General features: G+C 37.6%; 1 protein-coding gene across 4 annotated transcripts in view; it reads right to left on the bottom strand.

Annotated features, from left to right (window-relative positions):
- PIP5K1B (phosphatidylinositol-4-phosphate 5-kinase type 1 beta) overlaps positions 1-25,378 on the bottom strand; it is a 484,296-nt gene that overhangs the window by 429,144 nt on the left and 29,774 nt on the right. The window contains exons 1-2 of one of the 4 annotated variants that reach the window (XM_077148357.1): positions 19,194-20,253; positions 18,869-19,025 (exon numbers count right to left, since the gene is read on the bottom strand). The exons of 2 other annotated variants lie outside the window; for them this stretch is intronic. The gene's annotated coding sequence lies outside the window, so the exon portion shown is untranslated. Of the gene's footprint in view, positions 1-18,868; positions 19,026-19,193; positions 20,254-25,378 lie in introns of those variants that run through there. One more of the 4 variants, XM_077148358.1, reaches the window with a different exon arrangement.

The raw sequence follows: 25,378 nt of genomic DNA, 5'->3' as shown, positions 1-25,378 counted from the left end.
GAGGATGACTGTATAATGATGTAGCTTTCACAATGTGACTGTGTGATTGTGAAAGCCTTGTGTCTGATGCTTCTTTTATCTACCTTATGGACAGATGAGTAAAACATATGGATTAAAAATGAACAGATAATAGGGGGAAAAAAATGTCAAAATAAATTTAGTGGATTGAAATGCTAGTGATCAATGAATGGGAGGGGTAAGGGGTATGGTATATATGAATTTTTTTTCTGTTTTCTTATTTTTCTGAATTGATGCAAACGTTCTAAGAAATTTTCATGACGATGAATATACAACTAAGTGATAAAAAAGAATGTTCATATTGTATATTGATTGGTTTTATTAATAAAAATTTTTAAAAATAAGCTATATTTGCAAAAAAAATAAAAAAGAACACAAGTTATCAGGAGATAGAAATAGGATAGAGATTGGGCATTTTGGGACTGAAAGAATACAGATTGTGCATCAGGACTGATTGTAAAAATTCAGAAATGGATAGCACAATACCACCTGATCATAGGAGAATGAAGCTGAATGTGAGTATGATTGAAGAAGGGCTGGGGGCACATATGAAGTCAGAAGGAAAGAGAGGATAAAGACTGAGACAGGGGCGGGCCGCGGTGGCTCAGCGGGCAAGAGTGCTTGCCTGCTATGCCGGAGGACCCCGGTTCGATTCCCGGCCCCAGCCCATGTAAGAAACAAACAAACAAACAAAATATAATAAAACAAGAAAATGTTTAAAGATGTCTCCCTTTCTTCCTCCCTTCCTTCCTTCCATCTTTCCTTCCTTCTCTCTGTCTTTCCTTCCCTTCCTCCCTCTCTCTTTAAAAAAAAAAAAAAAAAAAAAAAGACTGAGACAGTATAACTTAGGAATGCCTAGAGTGGACAGTGATGGTGATTAAATGTAGAAATAAAAAAAGGTTTTTGCATGAAAGAGAACAAATGAATGTCAACATGCAAGGTGTTGAAAATGGATAGTACACAGGAAAACATACAATCAATGCAAGCTAGGGTCTATAGTCAACAGTAACACTGTAATAAGCTTCCACTGATTATAACAAAGGCATTATGTCAAAACTAAATGTTAACAGGTGGGGGGGTATGAGGGAGGAGTATGGATTCTTTGTGGAAAAAAAGGGAATGTCTTCATAAAAATTATGGTGGCGAAGACATGTCTATATACTTAGGTTGGACTGTATGATGTGTGAATAAAACTGTTTAAAAATGAACAGGGACAGGGCAGGCCACGGTGGTTCAGCAGGCAGAGTTCTCGCCTGCCATGCCAGAGACCTGGGTTCAATTCCCAGTGCCTGCCCATGCAAAAAAAAAAAAAAAATGAACAGGAAGAAACAAGTGCTAGAGAAAATGCAGAGAAAGAGACATACCTAGTCACCGTTGGTAGGGAAACTGAGAGGTGCCAGCCCCTTGGAGGGTGGTGTGAAGGTTGATCCTGCCACCCCTTTGTTCAGTATATACCTGGAGGAACTGAGTGTGGGGACAGGAATGAACAATTGCATACTGGTTTGTGGTGGCAATGTTTGTGATTCACAATGGATGGCATGGCCTAAAGGTACAATGACAGAGGAATAGTAGGTGGAACTATGGTGTGTACATACAACAGACTACTGAGTGGCCCCAAGAAGGAAGGTAGTTGTGAGGCATGCAACTAGGTGTATGAATCTTAAGTACTGTATGTTAAATGAAATGTCTAAACAAAAAGACAAATATTATCATGCCTCAATCATATGAGCTAACTTTAATACACAAACTCAGTGAACTGAAGTCGAGAGCATGGGTTATCAAGTTGGGGCCTATTGTAAAAGGTCCTAGATTGTAAGCTTTTACAGCAGTCACATATATTCAGGAGTTGTATTTCTAAATTATTTCTAAATTCTGAGATACTGAGCTGTTTGTATATAACCCAGTCGTTCCCAGAAACTTCAGGTATTTATGTGACACCTGAGACTCAGAGTTAGAGCTCTGAAGCTACAAAAGGCAGCAGTACCCAACACAGGAACTATTTAAAAAGTTGAAAAGGGATCAGACTTCAAGTAGAGATATGAAGGAAGCTGATCTGGATAAAACTAAGTAGAGCAGAATATAGGGTAAAGGATGATATGGTCCATATTTTAAAACTTCAATTTCTGTGTGACACCAAAGGGAAAGATGTTTATTTGGTGCAAAATTTATATTTTGGGTGGAACATTACCTAATTTAACTTGTATGGTCAGTTTACTTGAACATCATAAGCACATGGACTCTTGAATAGGGCGTGAGATTTTGTTGGTTGCCCACATTTGTGTGATGCCCCAATATATCTCAGAGTAATTTGGGCAATGAATAAAGAAGTATTTGCCAAATCCCCTTGGGGGACTAGGGAGAAAGAAGGAAATATTCTACTTCCCCATTTGGAGAATTCCTGATATTCTCACAAGTGGTGGGGACAACTAAATCAATAGGCTGAGCCCTCAATTTTGGGGTTCGCCCCTATGAAACTTATCCCTGCAAAGGGTAAACTAAGCCTAGTTATAATTAGGCCTAAGAGTCAACCACAGATAACCTTTTTTGTTGCTGAGATGTGGCCCGTCTCTCTAAGCCAATTTGGGCAAGTAAACTCATTGTCCTCCACCCTACATGGCACATGACTCCCAGAGGTGTAAATCTCCCTGGCGATGTGGGACAGAACTCATGGGATGAGCTGGGACCTAGCATCATGGGATTCAGAAAGCTTTCTTGAACAAAAAGGGGAAGAGAGAAATGAGACAAAATTAAATTTCAGTGGCTGAGAGATTTCAAACAGAGATGAGAGGTTATCCTGGAGGTCATTCTTATACATTATATAGATATCCCTTTTTAGTTAATGGTGTATTGGAGTGGCTGGAGGGAAGTCCCTGAAACCACTTGAGCTGTGTTCTAGTAGCCATGATTCCTACTGACAATTGTATAAAGGTATAACTTTTACAGTGTGACTGTATAATGTGAAAACCTTGTGTCTGATGCTCCTTTTATACAGGGTATGGACAGATGAGTAAAAAAATATGAATAAAAAATAAATAATAGGGGGATAAGAGGTAAAATAAATTGGTAAGGGGTAAGGGATATGGGATGTATCAGTTTTTTCTTTTCATTTCTTTTTCTGGAGTGATACAAATGTTCTAAAAAATGATCATGCTGTTGAGTACACAACTATGTGTATTCAATATATACTGTGAGCCATTGATTGTATACCATTTATGGAATGTATGTGTATGAAGATCTGTCAATAAAAATATCAAAAAAAAACTTGTTAGCATAGCTACGCAGATCCTTCCTACTTTTTCAGCTTCTTTTGTATCATGCTAGTGATCATTATCATCAACAACAGCTAACATTTGTTGAGTGCTTTTTATATGTCAGGCACTGTCTTAAGCATTTTACTTGTGTTATATCTCCTAAAACTTACAACCACCATGAGGTAGCTACTCTTTATTTTACTACATAAGGGACTAAGGCCTAAATTTAAAAGCTGTACCTCATTGCATTCCCACATTAATCTCACATGTATGTCACACTGAAATACGTGCACCATGCTTCTGTATACCTGGGTTCCTCTGGACAGACTTTGCCCAGAAACCTGCCCAGTGTTTTCTTGTTTGACTATTTCTTGTTGGTCCCTCAAGACTCAGTTTAGGCAGAGCTCCTCTTCCAGATACCCCAGCCCATACCAAGAAAGGTTAGATGCTACCTCTTCTGTGTTCCTATTGTCTTTATATATCTACTCACCCATAACATGGGAACTGTAAGAGTCTAGTTAAATTTGTTCCCCACTGGGCTACTGGCTCTTGGGTGGAGAATGCTAGGGTCATTGCATAAGGCCTAAGAGGCTTTCACTTTTCTTTTTCTGCCATCATATAGACTATGGAGTGATATAAATGGCGCTCCCTGGGGTTGTATAATATGGAAGCTCAAAAGACAGTATCCCTGTTGCCTTCTAAAGAATTTGGCACTAAGTATATACTTATAAACATTTCTAAGGGACTTCATGGCTACAACAGAGAGCACATTGAAATGGCGCTTAACCATGGAGCCCTTCCAACCAACTTATTACCCTCCAAACCAAAACTTCAGAAAGTTTAAATAACACCATCAATCTAAAGGTAAGTACAAGTCTTGTCACCCAGTGTAAGTATACTAAGACAGTCTCTGTCTTATTTCTTCAACATCAGGTTTTTGTACAATTTTCTCTAAATGCTAACAGTGAATTTTGAAAATTTCCCTCTAAGCCTTTGATACAGCACAATTAATCTGCAAATGGATGTGGCATTTCCACTAGAGATGCAAATAATTATAGTGGGAGCCAGATATAAAAATCTAACCCCAAAAAGTGAACTGAAATGCAAATTAACACAGTCCAATTTTTCTGTATTAATGAACATGTTCACAAGGACATTATGACTCTATATTCAGAAAAACAACATTCCACCACTTTCAACCACCTGCTCAGAAGAGGAAAAAAAGTTGCAGACTGAATTTTGGCATAATCTATCTTTGATTAGAGGTAAAAAAAAAATGTCATCTGAGGCAATATATTCCTATTTCTAATTTAAAAGGAAACACTTTTGGTCCTGGCAAGCAAGCTTTAAGAAATAGCTAGAGATTGAGGCAGGCTTCATTGAAGAGAAATACTTGTCATTCCAGGTCACTACTTAGCTCCAATTCTTTCAGTTAATTCCTGCCTTCCGTTAATTACCTGCTACCTAAATCAGAGCAGGACAAGGGAACAGAGAAACAAAGACTGCTAGCTCTGAAACTACTGGTAAAAATTAGGAAATCTCAGAGAAATGGAATGTGGCAGGTACAATAATGCCTCGACCTCCACCCACAAAGATGAGCACATTCCAATCCCCAGAACCTGAGTACCTCACATGGCAAAATGGAATTAAGATTGCAGGGTGAATTAAGGTTGCTAATCAGCTGACTTTAAGACAGAGCATTCTGGAGTTTCCAGGTGGGTTCACGGAAGTCCTTAAAATGTGGAAGAAGCAGCAGAAGAATCAAGGCCAGAGTGATGCAATGTGAGAAAGACTCAATTGTCTTTTGCTGACTGTGAAGATGGAAAGGGGCCACAAGCCAAGAAGTACAGCTGACTTCTAGAATCTGGAAAAGGCTAGAAGATGGATTTTCTCCTATGGCCTCTAGAAGGAATGTAGTCCTCCTGACACCTTGATTTCAGCCCAGTGAGATCAATTCTAGATTGTGACTTCCAGAACTGTAAGATGATAAACTTGCATTGTTTTAAGCCACCAAGGGTGTGGTAATGTGTTAAAACAGCAAAAGAAAACTAATCGAGGCAATATCTCCTCAGAGTAGGGATCAGTTATTTCTGTAACATCTAAGGCATGTGGACGTTTACTCCTCTAAAGGAAAGAAAACTAAGAGCTCCTACAGACCACCACACTTGATATGGCTATTCCCTTCTCTATTGTCACCTAAGCTGTATATCATGGAAAATAACACTTCATGGCTATTTGATTTACAGAAAGTGTCTGAAATACAGTCACATCTGTGTGGTATTTTTGAGGCTTTGCCAATACAAGATTTAAAATATTTATGAGAGCCACTCCCTGCAGTTAATTTACAAAGAGCTCCAGGCTGGAAGGCCAGGGATAGTGCCACCCCCTAGCCTCACAGGTATTTAATGGCAGAGTCAATAGGAGATTCCTCTCTTTCTCCCTCAAAACAATTATCTCCCAATTCTTTATGCTACTAGTAACCCATATTCGATGTTACACAAGACCCTACAACTAAACTGGCCATTACTTTCTGGTTTACCACCTCAATCAAGAAATACGTATGTTTCCATGAAGTAGAAAGTGTCAAAAGGGAAATTTAAGGATAAAACTCTTTAGAATGCTTAAGATAAAGCCAAAATGCCTTTACCCTCCTTGGCTCAAAAGAGGTGAGACTAGACCATATGTTCGTTTGTTTATTTATTTATTTATTTATTTATTTATTTATTTATTTAGCATATTTGAGCTCTTATGTGCCAAACATTACGCTCATACCAGGGACAAAGCTTTCAGTGACAAAGTGATATTTGTTTGGTACAAGGTAGAAAGGTACAGAGGAAACCCAGTAGAAGAATATAAATTTTATTTCTAATCAATTAGAATTCTAAGGGTGTTTAGGGCAAAAAAGGTATTTTTAAAAAGTTTTTTGACTTAATTTACAAAGGACCTTGTAAAATGAAGACTGTCAATTAAAATGAGCACACACTCTGCAGCAGCTATTATGTATTTTCGGAATTATATCTTTTTCACAACTGTATCAAACTAACAAAATGAAAACACAAGTGCTTCACAAACTCTGCATCAAATTTCTATTCTGAGCTCTCCCTTTCTTTGGTTTTAGTAATTAGAAACAGAATCAGGTATAAGTTTCTAAAACTAACAGAATATAATGAAGAGGGAGGCGCTGATCTGTTGAATAGGTGCCTTAAAATATTTACGTAAAAAAGTACAGGCCAACGGCCCTTAAAAATCCTTGGAATTTGGCCTCAGGAATAAGACAATTTATTTAACCTCTTTCTTCAGGCTATTCTTTGTGTAACAACAGAATTAAGTCTACACTGTTAATATCCAGGCATTAGACCACTGATCAAAGATGCCAAAGCAGAGCCTACACAGCAGCTCAGAGAGGGAGACCGGCTTGCAGAGGCCACCCAGTTGCTTGAACAAAAGGAGTACTTTCGTTAAATGACCCTAATCACCCCAGAGGTCAGGCAGGATGATCTCAGCTTTGCTTTCCAGAGCTCTCTGAGGACACCTGGGTCCGTGATTGTTGGAAGGCTGCGGGTGGCCCATGGATTCTTCCTCAGGCACCGTGGCTGCACGATCACCTCTCACTCAAGATTCCCTCAGCCAGAAAGCCAAGTTTTCTTATTTGAATTTCTATGTCTAGGAAAAAATACGTGATTATGTTTAGATAAAATGACAGCATACTAAACTGTATATGCAGGGCATGACAAAGGCACAGGAAAAAACAACTGTAAGTGGCAACAGTTGTTATCTGTAGTGCTAACAGTATATTCCACAAACTTTCAATATTTTTTTCATTTTAGAAAAAAGAGTCTTATATCACTCATATAGGTCAACCTACCTTTTTTTGTATAGGGAAGGGTTTAAGAAATAAATAGGGTCCATATTTACATGGGCACTTGAATATATTTTGAATTAGTTCAGTCCTCTTGATTGGAACACTTAATGCATATTGTAAACTGCTTGGGACAGCATGACGCAGAGGTTTACTCATAAGTGTGCTTTCAAAGTGCCACACTGCTAATGTAAAAAAATAGGATCAGTGCTAACTGATCAGAATGGATCTTTCAGAGTGTAGTCTACAAGGTATAGCACAATAAAAGCAAAACTTACTTCTTCTTTGAAGTATGAATGTAAACCTCAATCATTCAATTAAATTGTACATCTAAGGTCTTGATAATTCTGCATGAAAAATTATGGTGTTACAATACATTAATTTTTTATCCATTTTTCTAATTTGAGTATGATATATTTCTAATTATTTCTCAAAGATCACTTAAAGGTGGCAAGTAGATATGGAGGCACATTTGTAATTACAAATCTAAAATAAGAGGTATTCATCTATTGGACTGATAAGTCATTTTTTAGTAATAGATTTCTGAGCAAATGTATTTGTCATTCTCACAGAGGTGAACCACAATGCAAATGATAAGATGGCCACGCACAAATAATATATTATTAAAAAGACCTTATTTGGTGAAGAAAAATTGGCATTGCCAAAGTACTATAGGAAGAGAACCACAAATGTAAGATGGCAAAACACTAACAACATTCCCTTTAAACTCAGAAACCAGACAGAGAGGCCTCCCATCAACTCTGTTACTTCAATATTCTTCTGAAGTGTTAGCCAAAACAGTAAAAAGTATAAACAATGGAAACTGGAAGATAAAATTAACATTATTTGGAAATGACATAATCATCCACTAATGATAGCTAGTAGAAAAACACTTGATAACAAATCAGAATCAATATACAATAATCAATAGCATCCCTTTCTCTGGAAATAACTGGTTAGAAGATATAACAGGATAAAATTTAGATTCATAAAGGGGTAAAAAAGGTACTAACAAACAAGATTATATTTAATGGGAGATGTGAGAAATGAGCATTAAGAAAACTATTATTTTGCTGTGGAACACAGAAGATCTGAATTAATGAAATGATATAACATTCTGCTTGAATAGGAAAATTTAATTGTATAGATGTCAATTTTCTCCAGTTAAATTTAGAAATGCAATGCAATTCCAACTAATATCCAATTGGAAGTTTTCTTTAGAACTTGACAAAATTAATCTAAAGTTCCTCTAGAAGAATAAATTATCAAAAATACTAAAAAAGATTTAGCAGAAAACAGATGAGTAATGAGGTAGGGCTTGTGCTACCAATATGAAAACATGTTACCAAAAATGTATTGAAAGCTCTAGGAATGAAACTAATTCTGCTCTGAGCAGAAGAGAATATCCAAAAATAGTCCAAAATTCAGCATATCATTGATAAGGTAATTCAAATTTATGCAAAAAGGATAGAATATTAAATGGCTGGATTACTGGCTATTCATTTGAGAAAACATAAAGTTAGACCCCCATCTCTCATCTCACACAAATATAAATTTCAGATACAATATAATTTAAAAGTGAAAAAGGAAACCATAAAAGTCGTAGAAGAAAATTAAGGTAATATTTAATAATGGAGTAGAAAAGATATTTCTAAGCATGTCAAAGGCCAAATTCACAATAGATTTAACAACATAAAAATATGTATCTCTGGAAAATGAAAACTACTGAACACAAAGCCAAAATGCAGGAATATATCTGAAACATATGGCAGGAAAGGGGATGTATGTGTGAAAACTTTAACCAATAAAGAGTTCTTGGGAATTACTTCTGAAAGCAGAATACTTCATTGAAAAAAGTGATATAAGTCAATTTACAAGAAAAACATATAAATGACCAAAAATATTCAAACATACCTATAATCAAATATAAATGAGTTAACATGATACAATATTTTCAGTATCATCTGTGATCACACTCATTGTGTGTAAGCATGCAGGGAAGTATATACCCTCACTGGGTATTAGACCTCACTGTTGGTCTAAATAAATGTTATTACAGTATATACTATACATACATAACATACACGCATGTATACATATATGTGTATAAATACATACACAAATATACATGTGTGTATACATGTACACACACACACACCATCTTTCTAGAGAAAAATTTAGCAGTAGACATCAAAAACCTTAACATTAAAAACAACAACAACAAAACCTTAACATTTTGCAATCCCACTGAATCTGTAACTGCATCTCCAGAAATTTATCCCAAGGAGATAACCGTGGATGTTTAAAGCATATTTATAACATTTTGTGATTAAAATAACAAATTTCCAACCTTACTAATTTGTTTACATTTGTTATGTCCACTAAAAAACACAATTTTAAAATGTTACAGAGGACTAGTGATGGGAGAAAAATTCCTATTATCTTAAGTTTTAAAAAAGCTGATTCTAAAACACAATGTCCTCTATGATTCTGTTTTTAAGAAAATCTACAAGTGAATGCAAATAGAAAACACTGAAAGATACATACCAACAATAATAAAATTGGTTACTCTGAGCGGTAGGGAGATATAAAAAAAATCTTCTCTCATTTATATTTTCTAAATTTTCTACAATGAGCAATGTAGTCCTTTTGTACTAACAAATAAACAATTTTTAGGTAAAGTAGATATACAGATTTTCCTGGGGAAAATTTATGATGAAATGAAATGGAACTTGCAGATTTCAACATTTCACTTGGCATTAGCAAGTAAACTCTATTACTAGCCCTTATTTTTATTGGATCTTTACTTCTCACTTCCTTTTCCATGTTTTCTCCTTCTGCCTGATTTCCTTAAGTGATTTCTATTTTCTAAAATGCCCATCTCTTCCTTTCTTTTCATCACAGAAGACGAACAAAAATATACAAGCACTTTGTTTGTTTCTGCGGTTGCTGTTCTCATTTTTATACCCCACTGCTAATGACACTGCCTCTTAACCCGTCCTCAACCTGTCAAATTTTCTCATTTCAACTGTCTACTCTCTAATATAGTGAACTTTAAAGTCCAAAAACAGACTCTGCATTCCAGATATGACCCTTTTCCACCTCTTCCATGGCAATATCTATCCATCCAGGATTCTTTTTCAACTATCATCATGAAAACAGCATGAAGAATAGTTAGGATTTCTGAACAGAAGGTGCAACAGTCCTTCACCTTTAAGTCTGTTCAAAACAAACTCACCAAATCGTGAATGAATTGGGACTTGGAATAAAAAAGGGCCTCAAAAGGACATTCAGTCCAGTACAGCTCTTCCCACTTTATAGACGAGGTTAGAGAAACCCAGAGAAGAAAATTTTGCTAAAATATACATGGGTAACTACTGGCAAAGAGGGAATGAAACCAGGACCTCATGGTTTCCAGAAACATGATCTTTTACAGCACAGGTGGCCTGGATCTTTGGTTAACAAATTATGTATGCACATTTTTACAAATGTTAAATTAAAAAACAATATCCTGGCCTTGCCAGTAACTATGTGAGTGACTTAACTTCTCTGGGCCTTGGTTGCTCATCTATAAATGAAGCAAGATGGACAAGATCTCTAATATTGCACAGTTTAACTCCACTGCCATGACCATACAGGTTATAATATAAAGTTATAAGCAACACAGAAAACAAATTTGATTCAATGAACATTTATTGAGCACCTACCATGGGCAAGGAAACATGATAATATTGTTGAGGATACAACACTGGTCTACTTTGGCTTCCATTTATGCAACTAACATAAAGGCTTTAACTTTATAAATGAGTAAACAGGTAAGAACGTGGCCAGATATACTGAAGTACTAAACTAATACGTTTGTAAAGGTAAAGAAAAGTTATTCTGCATGTAAAATGCTTGTAGAAAGTAAAGGTAAAAAAATAATAAAAATTTATAGAACTTCCCAGTGCCTGTCCATGTTAAAAAAAAATGCATAGGACTCATTCTTTAAAAATAACTCTTTTGAGGAGATGGAGAATCTGGGCTTCAGTTCTGGGACTGCAGGAAATTCCTTTTTTAATTCCTCTTCTTTTATGTACACCAGGTTGTCTCTGTCTAAGAGAGTAGGAGGAGGAGGGGGAAGGAGAATGGGGAGGGAGGGAAAGCCAGACATCCACACCTCAATTTTTTCATGGATAAAAGGTAAAATCAGATCAGTGGGCACATAATTCAAGGATGTCTTCCTGAATTACAGTTCTTTTTATGAAAACTCGTCATTTTGGTTTGAAGGGTAAGTGACCAAAAAAGTTTTCAATATTCCTTTGCCTCCTACTTTTGCAAAACTATTCAAAGTATCAGACAGGTAGACTTTAAAAAAGGGGAAACCCTCCGTAAGTATAAGAAAAGAAGACTAAAAGAGCCACTGATACAGACCACTGCCTTGTAAGTGGGGGAGGCTACATCTTGGTGTGATCATTAGGCTTAATGGAACATAATACATTATAGCAGACATGATGATAACTCTACTACATAGTTGAAAGGGTCAACTGTGCCAACACAGTCTTCTACTTTATCTTTATTATGGAAATTGGGAGGGGAGGGGGATTCTATGTTCTAGTAGAGATTTTGCTCCAGCTAGAGTTAAGACAAGACACAACCTCTCTAACTTCAGTTTCCTTATGCTGTAAACACCTGAGTATGTGCATCTTTTCCTCTCCTTAAAGTCCCTGGAGGGCAGACCTGTTCCAACTTTATTTCCTCTACCCTCACCCAATGCCTAGTGAGTATTCATTAAATACTGAATTCTAAATAATGTGCTTATTGAACCAAATGATACATTCCTTCTAGTCTTAGAATTCTATAATGGTAGGGACACCATAATATTTGGAACAAGTATAACAAATAGATTTCACCTCCTATGAATACTGATGGATTAGAAGTTTGCAACACAGAGCATGTGTCCCCAGTGTGTGCCCTTTCTGATCTTGGCCGTTCCACAGAAAGGCTTGTGACTCTTTTAGGGAGCTTCTCAATTCATGCAGCCTAACCGGATAGGCCATTCTTATACATGAATCATGTCAGCAGCCTCTGTATAAGTCTTATCAGCAATGAGAAGAGCCATACAATTACCTAGAAAAGTCAGCCTATGGAGTCATCCAAGAGAAGTAATTAATCACATTTCTTAATAGCTGGACTGTTACTACCTGCCATTATACTCTCATTTCACCGTCCCTGTGTGTGAAAGTTTGAACAGAGTACTCAAAGTTTGTTCTGGGCTCAGGCTCACAGGAGGCCAATTCAGAGGCCCTCTGTGTAGTCCTCCCTTTGGCAGGCCGGGTTTATTGGAGACATGTTTGCATATACTTGTAACTTATAATTACAGGTATGCTTCACAAAGAGATCGCAATGATCAAGAATATTTACATATAATCTTAGAAACACTCTTTTATCTTAATCATAAAATTACAACCACCAACATTTCCTGAAGGTTTCTGAAGGTTTATTAATACTCTTGGTCTAATAGCACTTTTAGGTCTAAGTGCTGTCCATCCATTATTTCATTCAATCCTCACAAAAGTTATAAGGAGACAGACTTGGAGAGGTTAAGTGACTTGCCCAAGGTCATCTACTTCATAACTGAGGAGCCAAATTTAAAAGGGTCTAACACACACAAACACACACACACACACACACACACACAAAACAGTGCTCTTATCTGCTAGACATACTCATTCCCAGAGATTGTAATACCCATATTTATCCCTAAACCACTTCTATAAAGAATTCTCACAGCAGCTGGGATAATCTAAAGCCACATAGCTTAACTTTGAAAGACACTCCCAGGCAGTGTTGTGGGAAAGAAGCGGAAGGCTCGGCACTTTTGGAAGACTCAGGTATTTCTTAGTCATGAGAAGTACTTTAGCAAACACTGGTTTCAATGCACATCAAAGACATTTTCATTTATCCCACGTTTTCCTTTGAAAATATTTTTTTAAATTTCCCACTCTATTTAATACCTAAACTGCCTCCTATTGTCACCTGCAGCACTTCAAATCCCTCTTACCCTAGACTACTTGTTTTTCCATAGTTCTTATCACCATCTAACATACTATAGCATTTACTTATTTATTGCATTGTTATTCTTCTGTGTGAGAATGCAAGCTCTTGAGAACAGGGATTTTTGTTTTGTTCACTGCTATTTCCCCAGTGCTTAGAGACAAATGCCCTAGACCATAATTGGAACACATTCCTCTTCCTTACAAAGGAGATGATGGTATCTATTCAAAACACTTTCTAACATTTCACCAAAAACTGCTAAACGCTGCTAAATATTTCACACATTTGAATGGAGACACTGACACATCCATAAGTAAATTCAACAGCTACATCACTGAGGAAAAAGCTGTAATTATGGCATAATAGAAATATCACTGACAGATGGAAAGGATTTTTCCTGTTACTGCTTATCCAGGGGAATTATAACGTTCAGTGAGTTAACATGACTGATGGGCAATCCAAGCATACAAAATCTAGGTTTGATTCCTCAACTCTTAGCACCAGGGAGCATCCAGTGAGGTGGAAGGGGAAGGCAATGAAGGAAAGATATTTAATTTTAAAAATAAGTAGGACTTTATAAGGGGGTGCTAGGGTAGTTCCATGGTAGAATTCTTGTCTACCATGAGAGAGACCCAGGTTCGATTCCTGGCCTATGCACTTCCCCAACGAACAAACGGAAGCAAAAACCAAAACAAACAGAAAATTCAACACATAGTGCTGCTATAGCGGGATATAACTGGGAAAAGAATGAAATGTGACCCTGGCTATGCAGCATGCAAAAAAAAATAATAATTATAAGTAGAACTTTACATACAATAGGAATAACTATTTGGAAAAGGTTTTAAATGCCCATTATTTCTATAATGGAAATTAGCATGGTGGAGTACAGGTTATTAATAGTTACCATTTATTAAGCATTTTAATAGGTACGGGTACTGAGTTGAAGCCTTATATATATTATGCTTTTTGAATGTCCTCACAACAACCCTGTGGTGTTGATATTATTATTTTACAGATAATGAAAGTGAGACCCAGAAAGGTTGACTAACTTGCCTGCGATCACACAACTACTTAGTGATAGGGCTGGGATCAAACCCAGGAGCCTTACGCTTGGGTGGTGGTTCTCAACCAGGAGTGATTTTTGTTTCTCAGGTTACATGTAGAAATACTGAAGGCATTTTTAGTTTTCCCAACTGGGGGGAAGGTGCTGCTAGCATTGTGTAGGTAAGGATGACAGTAAAATCCCACAATGCATGGACGACCCTCCACAACAAATCTAGCCCCAAGTGTCAACAGTGCAGAGATGGGGAAACCCTACTGTAGAGCTAAAGCTCTTAACCACTAGACCCAAAGTCTGAGAAACACCACTTTTTTTTTAATTAACAAGCCAAAACAACATACAAGCATGAACATTCTTAACATACAAACATTCCATATATGATGTACATACAATCAGTGGCTCGCAATATCATCACACAGTAGCATATTTATCACCATGATCATTTTTCAGAACATCTGCATCACTCCAGAAAAAGAAACAAAAAGAAAAAAGAAAAAACATACCATACCCCTTACCCCTCCCTCTCATTGACCACTAGTATTTCCATCTACCCAATATATTTTAACCTTTGCTCCCCTTATTTTTTCTATACCCCTTACCACTCCCTTTCATTGATCACTAGTATTTCAATCTACTCAATTTATTTTAACATTTGTTCTCCTATTATTTATTTATTTTTAATCCACATGTTTTCCTCATCTGTCCATACCGTAGATAAAAGGAGCATCAGACACAAGGTTTTCACAATCACATAGTTACACTGTGAAAGCTATATCATTATACATTCATCTTCAAGAAACACGGCTACTGGAACACAGCTCTACAGTTTCAGGCACCTTCCTCTAGCCTCTCTAATACACCTTAAACTAAAAAGGGGATATCTACATAATGCGTAAGAATAACCTCAGGATAATGTCTCGACTCTGTTTGAGATCTCTCGGCCACTGATATTTTATTTTGTCTCATTTCTCCCTTCCCCTTTTCAGTCGAGAAGGTTTTCTGAATCCCTTAATGCTGAGTCCCAGCTCAGAGAAACACCACTTTTGATGTAAGGACAGAGGGAGGAAAGCTGACAACCATGACACAGCACCTTATAAAAGCAGTATATTAGTTTCTTGAGGCTGCTGGTGCAAATTTGGTGACTTAAAACAATAGAAATGTATTATCTCATAGTTCTAGAGGCCATGCCAAAATCAGCTCCATTGGACCAAAAAAAAGATGTCAACAGACCACCGTCCCTCTGGAGGCTACAGAGGAGAATTGGTTCTTTGCTTCTTACAGGTTCTGGTGGCTCCAGTCATTGCTAGGCATGTGGCTGTATCACTCCAATCTCTGTCTGTCTTTCTACTGTCTTTGCATATGTCATCTTCTCTTTGTCTGTAATCTTCTGTCTCTCTTTTATAAGGATACTTATGATGGCATTTAGGGTCTACTCAGATAACCCAGGTTAATCTTTTCATTACAAGTTCAATCACATCTGCAAAGACCCTCTTCCCAAATAAGGTATCATTCACAGGTTTCAGGAATCAGGATGTGGGTATCTTTTGACAGGGTTGGGGTAGGGATGCATTTTTCGGCCTACCACAAGTAGGTATTTCCATTTTACCGATGAGGGAATTTAAAGTCATGCACCCAAGGACAAATGGCTAACAAGTGATGAGGGCTGAATTTTAACCCAGCTCTATTCATCTTAAAGCTCACTCTCTTTTCTTTATTCTCTGCTTCCAACAAACACAAAATCAGCTGCAGAAAGGATCTGAAACTAGTGGATCCCTACCTAAGAGTGAAGGCGTCAATGCAAGAGGAAGAAAAATCCACATGTGCCCCTACACCACCTGTCAATTAAATAGTGAAACACCAGGCCCACAAGAATATTTTAATTCAGTATTTTCTTTACATCATTTAGTGAACACTGCTTGTCACCTATGTGGTACCTATTATTGTACAAAGAATTATCTATGATTGTTGCATAGAGCATCCTACAGGCCTCTTTCCTGAGTTTTAAGTAATATGCAACAAACTACGCTTGAACTGCATATGCTCCTTTAGGATTTATACTTTACTATGGAATAAAATCTTAAGCTTAATGTGAGGGAAGCTACTATTCCAATGGGGGAAAGGACATGGTGGGCCTATGTATGGGTAGATGCTGGAGCTACTGGAACCACAGAAATGTTTTTATGTTAAAAATACTGGAGACCTCTATGCTAAGCAAACTCTGGGGGTAGACAATCAACTTCCTTACAATGTACTGCTAACCCATATTCTGGTTCAAATTTTAGAGACATGGCACCTCGCCAAAATATTATCATATATTTTCTATACTCCAGGATAGAATCTGTCTTCTACTACTCTACTTTTTGGAGGAACTGCAAATCATAAACCTTTAAAATTCATTTTTAATATCTATTACTAAAGTAATAAGTATTTACTCTAAAAATAGTTATATTATATTGATATAACTATTGATAGGAAAGTAATATTCAGGATACAGATTTTTACTTCCTACTCTCCTAAAATAAGTTGCCTACTTGCGTTTTCCTTTTACATAGTCAAATAAGATGGTAAAATGAAAGTGCTATGTTAAATCTAAAGCACATTTCAAATGCGAGGCATTATTATTATGCCGGTAAATAATGTTAGCCACTAAAAAACACAGCAGAAAACAAAATACAGTTATGCTATAAGTTTTTTTTTTAAACATGGCAGTAATAGCTAACCAACAAAACTATTACCTCACAATCAACAGACAGTAATTAAGCAACAAACGTCAATAACTGTAGTTTCTATTTGATAGTAACCAGATAGGACACACCAGAAGAATGTGCACATATAAGATAAGACTCCTTCCTTCTGAAGCAAGTACACCAAGGTTGTGGCCTCAAGGGAAGACTCGGGGCTGCACCGAGGAGTTTTATTTGGAAAAAAACTTGTCAGAGAAAGACTATGAAGCTCTCTACCTCATGGCCAGGGTTAAAGGCCTGTTGTGCAGACAGAGAAGTACTGTGAGTAAAGTGACAGTCAAACCCAGTTCCCTTCAGAATTCAGCTTCCTCCTCTCCCTAGGGAGGAGGACCTTCCCACAGCCTACCAAACCTCCCATTTTGCTCAAGGAGGATAGGAAATGGACCAAGGAACGGGAGAAACAGCCACAGTTGGGATTTGTCACATGCAAACACTGTGCTTCCATGCAACACAGGTTCTGGGCTAGGAACTCGTCTTTTCATTCCAAACTGAAGTCAGACCACAGTGCTGCTGGAAAGCTAAAGGACAGCTATGACAGGAGGGACTATAGGTGAGGGAGAGAGAGGACAAGACCAGGAGCAAAGGTAGGAGCTCTGGGCCAGACTTTCTACTAATGAACTCATGCCTAACGTCTCCAGTTTTATGCATTGGTTAGATGACAACCTGTCTGCCTCTCCTCTCCCTCCCTACCACCCCAATCTTTGCTAGGCCATGTAGTCTTCAGCAGCTGCTCAGCTGGGGCTACTGAACTCTCCTATCCATGCCAGGGATTCTTATTCCCTCCTCTCCTTCCAAGAAGATAAACATGGTTCAGAAAAGGATCTCTGCCATCAGGAACCACACAATCATACTGAGCTCAGATCCTCATGAAATAGACCTTGACTGGGTTTTCAACTTCAAGACTCAGGAGTCTTCTCCTTAGATGTTACCTCCTAGCAGGATTCTCTGGCACTTCCATTTAGGACCACCAAAAAGCCCAGAGCCCAACCCACACTCATCTGTATACCCAAGGAATATCAACCAGACTGGGGCCTCTTTATCTCCCATTCATCCTTCCTTTGTCTTATGCATCATGAAAAGCAAATCTTTGAGTATAGGGTGATAAAACATGAAACAGAACTCACCTTCAACAAACCTTCCCCCTAGTAAGGCAAATGTGCACAAGTAAACCAGTCAGCATCATTACATGTCAGTGGGTCTTAGCAATTCAATATACACTGGATGAGTCTCTATGTCATTGAAAACATGTTCTACCACACTATACTATGTAAAATAGACTTCTCCTAGTCTTGTTTACAAGAGGTCATTGAGAATCAAAATAATTTTCAAAGGCCTTTCGTCATTTGATTATTTTAAAAACACAAAGTAAAAGATCTAATAATGTATGGGCCTGTGGTCCACTAGGCTCTGAGCTGCTTGAAGGCAGGGACGGTGTCTCATATATCCCCTGGTTCCCAGGTGGAACCTCTTTCGTGGGAGGGTTCACATTTACTGATGACTGGTAAATGAATGAACAAATAAATAAACATCCTGGCTCTCAGATCAAGGTAGGTTTATATGAACGCTGTAATTGAATATGTTGAAAGGAAAAAAGAAGAGACTCCTTCATTCTCTTCTATTAACTCCTTCATTCTATTCTCTACCAACCACTCTAAGTATGCTTATGTGAATGGTGTAACTGAATATTTTTAGTGTTATTTTTTTATAAAAGACTTTCTTTCCTAAGGCTACTCTCTCTACCGGCCTGTGGGACCATGTCAACTGCTCATTTACCACCAATGAGAAGTAGTAAAGATCCACTGTGGTATGTGACTGGATCAAAGGGAATCAACGTTTCAGGGCTCTCAAAGGGAACAAAACTACCTTAAAATAAATAAATTTTAAAAGAATTAACTTTCACCTCTTTTGCAGAAGGAACTTTGGGGGCTAGGCAGAAAGAGGAAAGATTCATTAGCACAGGGTTGGAGGCATCAGGCACCAAAGAAGAAAGGTCACAAGTTTGGAGCCGAACAAGTCTGGACTCGCGTCTTAGCTCTGCTGGGTCTCAGCTTCCTCATCTGTAAAAGGGAGATGATAATGCCTACCTCAAAGAATCATTGTGAGAAGGAAAAAAAAAACACTTACGAAGGTATATAACATAGAACCCGGTACATAAGAAGTACTCAAACAGAAATTGTTAGTTTTATTACTGTTCTCTAGATATAAATCAAATTATAGACACCTACCTGCAAAATTGAAGGTGATTTTAGGTACGGGTGGTTTGCAACTCTTTAAGGAGCTGGGATCCAAACCTCAGCTGTTTAGAACTTGGAATACATTTTCCCATAGAAACAATGTTATAAAATCATAGAATTTTAGAATGAGAAGGATTCTTAAAGTTCATCTAGTGATGTAGTAAAGCTTCCCACTAATATGGACTCTCCCATGTATAGGTTCCAGGTAAGCCCATCAAACCAAGATAACCGGTAATCTCATTGAAATACCACCTGTAAGCAAATGAAAAATGACTTAGAAATGTTCATGATTTCAGCCTCACATGTTTCTTAACCTTAGTTAAGATCATCCTCTAACTGAAACTCATCAATGTGGAAAGTTGGGAGATGTAAATGTCTTATTAGTAGGTCCATATTTAACCTACCCTGCCCCAAACCTAACAGCTGCCACCAACTCCCAGTTAATAAATGCGATAAAAACTTTATCAGTAGCATAAACAACTGTAACAGGCCCACAGAGGAGAAAGAGATGACTGCGGGGAAGGGAGGAGGAAGGTCAATGAAGAGGCAGAGGAGGCAGAGTGGGGTGCAGTAGGGGGAACAGGGCACAGAGAGGCAAGCCTTGGTTATCAAGTCCCTCTCCTTTGCAACTCTACCTGGAATTAACCCCATTTCCCCTGGTGTGCCCAAAGTAAAACTGTTGGAGGAGGTCATCTGAGACCTGTTGGGTCACATGGCAGAGCAATTTTATCCAGGCCACCAACCCCCTCCCCCTCGACTGCTGACCGTGGCAGCTTCTACTCATGCAGTGGTGCAGCAGGTAGTCTCCAGGTTGTCTGGAGATGTCCCTTATGTCTTATTCTTTGGAATGGCATTCACTGGCTGTTTGTACTGAGAAGATGTTCATAAGCCAAGTGTGTTTAGTTTGGAAAGTGCCTACCCTGTCTTCATCAGTATGGAAAATTCAGAAGAAAATGCAGAAATGACCAAGAGAAACTGGTGCTTAAGAACTCTGAGCACTACCCAGCAGGACACGGAGCAATGCTCATGATACAATGTTAAGCAAAGCAAAAATCATTCCCAATTTTTAAATATACATACCCACTATGTTTTTACATATTATTACAAAAATATGCCTAGAAAAAAGAACTGGAAGGGAATAGACCAAAATAGTAACAACTGTTTTATTTTTTATGGGTTGTGGAATTACAGGGTATATTTTTTTCCTTTATGATTTTCTATGATTTCCAAGTTTGATTAAACGGGCAAGTAATTATCTAATAATGGGTAAAATGGAATTTAGAAACGCTAGAGATCTTTAAAGCTGAGAGAGTCTTAGAAATACCTAATCCAACACTCCCATTCTCCCTCATCAATTCTGTAGGGAAAGCATCTCTGACCCATCAGGTGACTGGATACATGGACTGAAGTCTTACAACTAGTGGACAGTGAGCCAAACTGTGGCTTGAACTCAGATCTTGTGACCTTTATGGCCTGTGCCACTCCCATCATATTGCTTTGCCTCCCCATGTCTCAGGGACTAATGAACTTCATAAGGAAATACTCCACAAGGAAGGAGCAAACCTTACTGTGTGCACCTATACTTATCACTAAATAAATATTTGCCTCGAGTCATATCATAGTTTTATGACATCCAAATAACTTGGTGGCTAAAGGACCTCTGGTGACTTCATCAGAGCTACTGAGCTGGGAGTCCTGGCTAGAAAGGTTTCATCCCTGCATTGCATAGGAATGCATCTTCAGAAACCTTCAAGGTGAGAATATATCAAAAGGTACCCCTGTCCTTATGCCAGGCATGATTGTAGGAAGGAAATGGGTTATTTTTTGTTTTCTACTGTTATTAACTACCATAAAATAACCACTTAACTTTCCATTCCACTGGATCATGCTGTATCAGAATCATTTAACATTTATCAAGTCCAAAAAACAAGGAGGGAAATCAGACAGACTGCAACCCTCTTTAAAAGCACCCATATCCAAAAGGTTTTAAGTACTTCTTATTTATAACATTAAGCCTTGTTAGGAACAAAGCACCATCTAAATCTAACAAAAAGAACAGTTCCAAGATTTTTCATTCTTAGAAGAAAAAGTTCAGACATTCGGTGCAAACACATGTACAGAGAAGCCTTGGGCCACACACAAGTGGCTTCCTGTTTTGCTCTGCTTATCTTGTTGGCTGGGTTGGGAAACCTTTCTAGGCAGGAGCTGGGGAACTGGACTTCAAGGACAAAGGAGCAGAGAAGGACTGGCTACAGGTGCTATAGTCAAAGAACCTTCTTTCAGATAAGCAAAGTAACTGTAATCCCTGCTCATGGACATACCAGGTAGCTCATTTCCTGCACAATTTGCTAACCAGAAATATAATACATGAACACAAGATATACCTGAGGCAGAAGGAGAGGATGCAGCAGTCTGGACAATACATCATCTTCTGAGTTAAGAAGTAATAAACATTACTTCTTAATGTAAGTAAGCTGTACAAGTCACAGGAATTTAGGGCAAAACTTAGAGCATGCATAGGCATTGCAGAGCAGGGATTGCCTATACTAAGCATGGAAAATGCAAAAATGCTGACATGGAGAAAAAGTTACAAAACAGAAATCTAGTCAAGAGCAGGTTTAATTAAGGTTGCAAAATATTCCTCCCATCAAAATTATTTTGGTATCGAGGGAAACCCTAAGAAGGAAACTGAAATGTATATATTAAAATACAAATGCTGAATTTTGAAATTTCCTTTAAGTTTTAAAGAAAGAAGATTATGAGCTGAACTGATCTGTCTTTTTTATTGTTGGTCAAAATAAAGGTACCCAGTGCAGTGCAATAGTAGCTCAGTAGCAGAATTCTTGACTGCCATGCCGGAGACTCAGGTTCGATTCCTGGTGCCTGCCCATGTAAAAAATAAATAAATAAATAATAATAATAATAATAATAATAATAATAATAATAATAATAATAACAAAATAAAGGTACCCAAAATGGATACGTCCCAATGTGGCCTTCAGTCAGAGACTTCTAACTCTGAGAATGTGAACTAAGTGAATAATATAGAAAAAGCAAAAGGCTAGAGTGTTTGGAGATGTATAATACACTATGTTCTCTAAGAGCAAAAATAAAAACATTGATCATATCTGATGACTAACAATAGACAAATATTAGACTAGGTCAAGAGTGGGCGCATGAAATATTTTCAACCCCTCTAGAAATGATAACATGAAGAAACAAAGTGGGAAAATCAAATAGTAAGTTTAAAAATTCAAAATTCAATGTCTATTATGGTTAAAACTAAATTAAAATAGTGGTGTTGGGGAGAGAGCTAGAAGAGCAATTGATGATCCAAGCAGGGGGTAGCCAAGATAGTTCAGGTTAGGATGACACAGAGTGGACATGCTGAAGGGAAGCCCTTGGGAGCAAAGGAAAATGGGCATTAGATGATCTGGCACCCCTTAGGCAAAGCCACAGGATGACTTTTGGAGCTGTTGAAGGAGGGGGAGAAGAGAGCTCTAGTCCTATCCAGAAATCCCAAACAGGAGGCCTGAGGCCTAAACAAGAAAATATATTGGTCTTCCTGAAATGAAAGAAAACTCAAGCAAAGAGCTTAATTAACCTTGGGTTGAAGGTCTGAAAATAAGGATGGTCTAATGTGAACCTGAAGGAGGTTAATCTGAAGAAGAAACTTGCAGAATAAAATGAAAAAAAGATCACAGAGAGAGTCTGGAAGGGTCCTTTTAATCTAGATATATCTGGAAAGGCCGGAAATATGGGCAACCTCACCAAGGAACATGAGAACAAATTTGTAACTCCCTGATAAAACACAAGTGCGGTAATGGAGCAAAGTGATTACCTTCATCCGCCCCTCGCCATCCCCATCCTTCAGATAAGAAAACTCAGACCCCAAAAGGCAATACCAACAGCTTGCCCAAGATGGCTATTAGTTCAAGGTAGTGCCAGGTGTAGCATTCAGATCTTTTCTCCCAAAAGTCGAGCAATTTTTATGTTATACTATGTTCTCATATTAGCCATACTTGATTTAAACTTAAAATAACTGTTTTTATTATAAAAGTACTAGTGCTTTTACCAAAATTAAAAATTGGAGAAATTCAGGAAAGTCACAAAAGGAAGAAAATCAGATGTAGTTTCAATATCTACATACAACCTCATTTGACTGACATCTTAATACATTGCCCTTCAGTCTTTTATTTTAATGCATATATGTATATTTTGTTTTACAACATCGTATCAAAAATAATGGGCGCATTTTAACCGGTTGCGAGTGCTGAACTACAGGGATCAAGGTCTGCTAAATGGAATGTCTTATTTTATCATGTTCAGAATCAAACAGAAGACTCCAGATATGGACAGAAGAGTCGCATAAAATGGGACTATAATCTCAGGTGCCCTGGAGTCCCTGCTTCTGATCATGCCACCCAACTGCACTAGTTTTCTTTGGCAACTTCATCACTGTTAGTTCACATTCAGATTGTAATCAACCTGACTTGATATTTTCACATGAACTGTTGGCAAGGCATATCCCTCCTGATATGTATTAGTGCAACTGACTTTTTTTAAAAAAAAGTCTCATTATTTCTATTGAAATTTGTCCAGGTGATTTGGGTCCATTTTCATAATTGCAACTATTGTGAATATTTATTTTGTATGTTGAGTATATTCACTGAACTTTGTGCAATCAGTCATATTTTTACATTTCCAGCCAAATCCTAAAGATCCTTTTTTAACTTGGGGCCAAGGAAAAAACTGGAAGGCCCATCACTGGAAACTCTTTCCAGGTTGACTGACATTCAATATTAACTATGCTATGGCATGTGAAAAGAATCAGCTGTGAATTTATTTAATTACTCTGTCATCCTTCAGCTTTTCTGTGTTATGTGCATAAGGGCCTGTGAGAGATTTTTGCCAAATGCACTGGTGTCTGTGGAATTCTCTTACTCTCTCAATATAGAAACCCTATCAAAAAAAGGAAATGTGATAAATTTACACATTAGTAACTTTATGCTGGTTCCTAAAGATCAATGCAATCTCAACTATGGGCTCATAGATCATTTACATGATGATAATCCAGAATTTTTGCAAGGGATCACTTCATACATTGATAGTTTTAGGAATTCAACTTTCCCAACAGTTAAATGAAACAACATTTACATGTCTCTGGTCTTCTGGAAACTCTCCCACTCTCCAAAATTTACTCAATAATCAGTGACAGCGTCTCAGAGACAATATGTGCTAACTTCTTTCAACACCCTGAGACATCACCTAATGTGGCACACCTAGTGTGATGTGAACTCATCCCGAGTTACTCAGATGCTCTTTCACTATCTTCTGAATCCCTCTTATTAATGTACTTTCCATTTTGAAGATCATTCTCTTTGATGGAGAAGTGAAAGCAAAATATATTGGCATCAGCCCTACCTACTTCCTTAAGCAACAGTTTACCTCTGTCTCCACCCTTCTGGTTCCAGATATTATTAAAAAGCAAAACAAACAAAAACACATTCTTGAAATACAAATGAAATAACACACAAACTACACACTAACACAAGCACACAGACACACACCTCCTTCCCGAAAAAGATTCAGCTTAGCCAGTAAAGAAATTAAATTAGCACAGCACTGAAAAGTCATTTTGTAACAAATTATGGAAACAGACCTTTAAATGATAAAAAGCAATGCTGATGAGGCTGTAGGGAAATAGACATACTCCAATAGCAACTGATAATGTAACTAGGTTTTGTACAGCAAATGCCTAAGGTGTTCATACTCTTTGTTCCAGGAACCTCATACCTGGACATTTATCTTAAGGAACATGTTCAAAAAGAAAAGAAGATCCACATTTACAAAGATTGTGTTTTGGAATATCATAGTAACCCCGAACTAGATGCAGTCTAAGTATCCAGCAATGGGGACAGTTACATGAACTACAAGCAGCATGCAAAAAAAATCTTCCCCAACCCCAATATGTCCACGTCCTAATCCCCACATTAGGATATATCCTATGAATATGCTACATTTCATAGTAAAAGGGACTTTGCCGATGTGATTAAGTTACGACTTTTTAAATGGGAAGATTATCCTGTATTATTTAGGTGGATTCACTATAATCACAAAGATCCTTGTAAGAGGGAGGCAGGAGGGACAGAGCCAGAGGGGATGCATGGCAGAAG

The sequence above is a fragment of the Tamandua tetradactyla genome, chromosome 2, assembly GCF_023851605.1.
Source record: "Tamandua tetradactyla isolate mTamTet1 chromosome 2, mTamTet1.pri, whole genome shotgun sequence".
NCBI classification, from domain to species: domain Eukaryota; kingdom Metazoa; phylum Chordata; class Mammalia; order Pilosa; family Myrmecophagidae; genus Tamandua; species Tamandua tetradactyla.
The sequence above is the reverse complement of the archived record's forward strand: the minus strand, read 5'-3'. Positions and strand labels throughout refer to the sequence as shown.